At 50.4% G+C, this 6,055-nt stretch overlaps 1 non-coding gene across 1 annotated transcript; it reads right to left on the reverse strand.

Moving 5' to 3' along the window:
- Positions 1-3,297: 3,297 nt before the first annotated feature.
- LOC115948203 lies at positions 3,298-3,461 on the reverse strand. Its single transcript, XR_004082051.1, has one exon. It is a non-coding gene; the product is annotated as a U1 spliceosomal RNA (small nuclear RNA).
- Between the last annotated feature and the right edge of the window lie 2,594 nt (positions 3,462-6,055).

Consider the following 6,055-nt stretch of genomic DNA (forward strand, 5'->3'; position numbering starts at 1 on the left):
AAGCTAAAATTTGTGGTGGAACCATCTCTCATATCAAATCCATCTGTCCTCAAGCTACACTGGACTCATGTGGGCTCGCACCATCACCAGGCACTAAGGCCAGCAGGTTCCCTTGCCACCAGCAGCCTGCTCACACCCTGGAAATCCTCCTCCCAGAGCTTGAAAACACTGAGAGAGGAGGAGGAGGAGGAGGCAGCACGGAAGTCATCTCCTGGAGCGGCTGGAGCAGAGCAAGGAATGCTTCAGAACTGCCTCAAAGGTCATGGGGAGGAGGGTGGGAGGGTTCTCCCACAAATGTGCAAAATATTGCCAAGCTGCAGAGCAGGGCCCAGCCCGGGAAGGCCCTGCTGGGGCTCCCCAGCCCTCGGGACAGCCCCTGCACAAAGCTCTGCCACGGCAGAACCAGAAAAAGCCACAGTCAAGAGAAAGAGACCCCTGCCCAAAATCCCGAACACTGTGAGCCCCTTGATGAGCTTCAGGAGTGCTGTTATTGAGAAATAAGTCACTGGGGAGATCCCCAGCCCTGCAGAGCCCACCCTGTGCAATGGCAGGGCTCAAGCTCCTTCCCTGCCTCCCAGGGAAGTCCTGCTCAGCAGCTCTGCATCCCAGGGCATGGAAAAGCATTCCAAGGTTTGTGAGGAGCAGCAAGGAGACAATCCCAGTGCCTGCTTTCCTGCCCTGACCAGCAGCCCAGCCCTTCCTCAGCACCAGGGAATGGCTCCCAAGGCAGGGCTGAACCCTGAGCTGCTCTAAACCAGCCCCATCCCCATCAGCCAGCACTGCTGCCCTCCATTCTTTTTTTCATGGAAATTTCACTCTTTTTAACCATTTTTTATAAAGACACACTGATAAAATTTGCAAGGAGGTCTGTTCAGGCAGGAGGGTGCTCCTGCTGCCACAAACAGGACCTGTGTGCACTCAGGCTCTGCCACTTCACACTGACTGCTTATGCAGCAGCCTGACAGGATCTTCTTCTTCAGACACAAAAAATTAAAGAAACCATCTTGACATTGAGGTAATTTTGTGCTCCAGCTATAACCTCTGCCCATCAAGCCTTTGTTCACTCTACCCATGTTTATGCTGTAAGGAGATTTACTTTTGAGCCTCTTAAACACAGAAAGTTGGATTTGACCACTTTCCCTTTGGAAAAAAAAAATCCATGCTTGGTTCTGTTTTAAAAATTGGCCTTGGTACAAGATTTTAAAATAAATTGCTACTTTCTAAACTATTTGCAAACACTAGTTCCTCTTTGTGTTTCATTTCTTCAGGGGAAAAAGAAATCTAAATCCAATCCACAATCAGACATTTTCCTTTTTTTTCTCCTTTTTAATTTAGTAACTTGTGAATTCATGCATTGACCCAGCTGAACAAAGGGCAAAGACTGTTAAATTCCAGAGCCCAGGAGATATTCGGTTACTCATTCAAGGCCTTCTACAGAGTTTAAAAATAAATAAAAATGAGCCTTAGCGAGGAGGAGTGGCATATTTAGAAATGACACTTTTAAATTAACAACTGAAAAGGGGAGAAAGGTAAACTGGGAAGAGATTAGCTGCTCGCTGTGCTGTGAGGGAAAGATGGAGAGTGGGTTGGAACTCATTAGCCCAATTACATAATAGATTGTTTTGGCCAAATTCAAAGGCAATAAAAGCAGAGAGAAATGAACATTAGGTACCAGCAAAAATGGAGGAGGTGGGGGAAAGAACAAGAAAAGGCTTTTTATGATTTTATTCGTGAAGCTTTTTTCAAAGGTTCCGTTTCAGCAGGGAAGCACCAAGCAGAGGCAGGAGTTTGGTAAATAACCAAAATAAGGCTGGGAGTGCCCAACGCCAACGCTACAGTGGTGGGGAGGGAGTGCTGGAACACCAACCAAGGGAGAAAACAGAACTTGAAATTTCCCCTCCTTCCCTTCCTCCTGGCCCTGAAAAATCACATTTCATTGAATTCAAAAGCATTCTGAAATTTTACTAGTTTAGGAAAGATTGAATAAGCATGTAATTAAATTAATTACAGAATCACTGCTCTGCATCCTACTGCAGGAATAGCAGTGAATCAACCAAATGGATTCAAAATCACTTCCTAAATGCTTTCCAGTCAAATAAAACTTCAAGTGCAGCTTCAAACCACTCACGGCACAGTCCACAAAAGCCCAACCTCTCCATCAGTTTGCTCCAGCCACACAGGACACGCTCCCAAAGAGCACGACCTGAGCTGGAGGATTTCCTTTCCCAAATAAACAGCAGCTGCTCAGAGCTGGATGCCTTCTGTCCTGCCTGCATTCCCTGCCTGCATCACATCCCCTGCCTGAATTATATCCCCTACCTGCATCCCCTGCCCATTCCCTGCCTGCATTTCATCCCCTGCCTGCATCCCCTGCCCCACTGGGCCCTGCTCAGCTGCTGTCCAGACCAGTTCCCATGGAAAGCCACCACATCCTGCACCCTGTGCAGGATCACAGAAGCGTTTAGGTTGGAAAAGATCTCCAAGATCAAGTCCAGCCTTTGACTGATGCCCACCTCATCAACCAAACCAACTTCTTTTTCCAGCTTCTCACTTATCAGCCCTGAGCACAAGGAGGAGATGGGAAAATCATGTTCATGGCTAAAGGACGCACACAAAGCGCATTCACTAATTGAGGATGAGGGCCTGGTTCCCACCAGGAAAGTACCACCATCATCCCCACAGCCTCTGCAGGCCCAGAGCTGAGACTCTAGGGTCTCAAATAAGGGTTCTGTGTGGCTCACACAGTGAGCTGTGCTCCTGGATGGAGTAAGACATCCAGTGCTGGCCTACAGGAGAGCATCATCCCCTTTGCTGGGGCTCTCTGAGATCAGAAGAGCCCCTTTCTCCCCTGTGGGGAGCAGAAGAGCACAGCCAGAGGTGGATTAGCTACAAAAAGCACGAGCTGCACCCCAGCTCTGACCAACAGGAGCCCATAAGCAGCAGCAGGAGCACAGCAGTGCAGGAGCAGGCACAGGCTCCAGGAACACGGGAACAGCCTCACCCATCACCCACGCAGCTGGGGGCAAGGCTGTTAATGCTTAATGGGCAGGCAGGTCACAGGCAGCCTGGGCCAGCAGGGCTGGAGGCTGCCAGCAGCCCTGGCTGCAGTGGGACCCTGCTGGAGCACCACAGGGATCACAGAATCATGAGGTTGGAAGAGACCTCTAAGATCATCGAGTCCAACCTGTGCCTTAACACCTTAACTAGACTATAGCACCAAGTGCCATGTCCAGTCTTTTTTTAAACACATCCAGAGATGGTGATTCTACCACCTCCCTGGGAAGAGCATAAAAAAAGGAGGGGAGAGCACGAACACAGTGCACCAGTACCACAAATGATGCAGTCGAGTTTCCCACGTTTGGGGAAATCGCAGGGGTCAGCACACCCGGAGTGCAAGGGATGAGTCTGGCCCTGGGAAAGCCACCTGCCTGATCATGGCGTCTCCCCTGCCAGGTAAGTATGGGGCTGCCTCACTGCCTGCCCCCAGCAGGGAGGAGGCCCACAGGTTTCTGGGGGAAGCAGTTTGAGGGCCTGGGGGGAGCTCTCTCTCTGGATACTCCCCCCCTTTCACACAGGAGACTCCAGCAGCTCCTGCTCCTACAGCACCAACACCGACCCTGCCAGCTCAGCCCTACATGACACACACACAGTGTCCCCCTCCAGGAGGGCCTTCCAAAGGCACACCCAGCACAGGGGGCCTGTCACACTGCCCTGAGCACAGCAGCACACACACTGCTCCAGGGAAACCAAGTGCAACTGCTGACAGAGCAATCAAACACCAACGCTGACCTTGGGGCACAAATCAAATGAAGGAAGTTCCTCCACCAGCAGTGCTGCTTCCAAAGACATGTTCATCCACACTCTCCATGGCTCCAGCAGCAAAGGCAGCAGCCAAAGGCAGCTTGCATTCCCCACCCTATGGGAGACACGGCCCCAAAATCCCTCAAGTGGTGCCAAAGGTGGAAACAGCCAAGCAGGGAGCCCATGGAATGGGTGCTCAGGCAGCAGGACACCAACACCACCTCCTGCTTGTCCAGAGAGAAACACTTATTAAAAAATCCAAATAAGAACTCCAGGCCCCACCCTGTGTTCAACAAGCTGATGGTCCTTTTGGCCAGAGAAAATCTCACCAGGTCCCCCCAGGCCTGATGGGATCATATAGGATCCTCACCTCAAAGCAGAGTGGCCAGCTGGGAAAGCCAGCTCCAGCTTGCTGTGTATGCAGGGTTGGGCAGGAGCAAATACAGGCAGGGGGTTTCTCAGACTCTTGTCACTCAGGGGGACCTGTAATGTCCCCCAAAAAACACTTGCTGAAGTACCTGCCAGCATGTGCAGCCACACGTGCTGCCTGACGTGGTCATGGCCAGCCCAGAACCACCAAGAGCTCAGTGATGGGATGGGCTCCAACTCCTCAGCTGACCTTCCCAGACCCAGACACGGCTGCCGGAGCAGCAGGACCTCCAGCAGCACCCTGGACAAGCACAGAGTTGGTGTTCTCCCAGCTGGCAGTGACGTGGGGCACCCAGTGGGCACTGAGCTGCTCCGTGCCCTGACACCGTGGATGGACATCTCAGCCTCCCAAAGGCATTTTAATTACTGCATTAAAAGGTGTGAAACACTTCCTTCCCACACACACTTGGCCATCTTCAGGGGCTGGGAGCCAAACCTCTCCTTGGCAGAACTGAAGCAGGCTCCAAAGCTCCCTGGGAAGTGATGGTCTGGGCTCTTTGGGGCTCCCCTGGCTCATCCCTCCTCTGCTCCCTCACACCCAAACACATCAACCATGAAAACATCATCACAGATCTCTGCAACACAGCAGAGTTTCAGAGGGACTTGGATAAACTGAGCAGTAAAAACCTGCCAAGAGCAGCTGGGACTGAACAAGAGAAAGCAAAGCTGAAATGGGTGAGGATCCCCTGTGCTGACCACGCTCTGAGGGGGGACTGGGGGGTGCAACCCCTCCCAAGGAGCTTCTCACAGCTCTGCAGGGGGAGATGTACAACACTGAGGGGGAGAAGGGGCAGAAACCACTAAAATCAAGTAAACAAATCAGAGTAGAATTATAAAAAAGATCCAATAGACCCATGCTCTGTGTTAGAAAGGGGTCGAACCTGATCTCAGCTGCCCTTTACATGCAGGGAAAACATCAGCTCAGTGCAAGTTACCAGCAGGAGAAGAAAGGGAAGGAAAGGAATTGTTTAAAAGGGCAAAATAAACAGAAACCACAATTGTGCCATGAACCCATCCCTACCCCAGCTTGCAGGCTTGGCCATCCTGTCCCAAAACTACTCTGGGAGCAGTGAGGAAGGAATGGAAACCCACCAGGTTTCACTTCACTACTCCTTCATTCCAGCACCACCAGATGTGGTGCCAAGATTTGTGCCAGGACTGGGGCAGAGGCAGGGAAGCACATGGCAGTGGCATTTCGGGCAGAAGCTTAAAGTAACTTGGGAAATGGGGTAGAGAGGTACCAAATGTGTTTTCTTAAATATTCATATTGTTTATTTAACTTTTTTTATTATTTAACTTTTAAGAAAATTATTTAACTTTCAAAAAGGCCATTTTTACACATTAGCACTTCAAGCCACTAATATCAACTTACTTAATTTTCAGTTGAGCTCCAGAGAATCCCAGTTACAGGGTAAACTCCTCATGTAAATTTAAATGGCCCAAATTGTCTCAATAAACCATCAGACACAATAGCAATGGAGCAGCCACATGTAGCTCTGGCCAGCAACATTTTATGAGAAAAAACCCCTAAGATATGAAAGTTGAGTGTGCTTTATTTCAGAATTCAAGGAAGCAAAAGGTCCTTTACCTCCACATCCAGTGCTCAGGGCCAGCAGTCCCTGTCCCATGGGACAAGGAGAAGGAAAGGCAGACCCAAACTCTGCCAGGCTAAGAAATGTTTTAAATTGTCATCAATTCTCACTGCAACGGAAAACCCAGCTGGTTCAGTCACAGCCATCCCCACGGTACCACAGCAAACAGAGCAGTTTGCTCAGAAATGACTGTGGTCCCTGGTGGAATTAGGTGCTGCCCTCCATTGCCACTC

This window comes from Geospiza fortis, unplaced genomic scaffold (genome assembly GCF_000277835.1).
Source record: "Geospiza fortis unplaced genomic scaffold, GeoFor_1.0 scaffold85, whole genome shotgun sequence".
Classification (NCBI taxonomy): Eukaryota; Metazoa; Chordata; class Aves; order Passeriformes; family Thraupidae; genus Geospiza; species Geospiza fortis.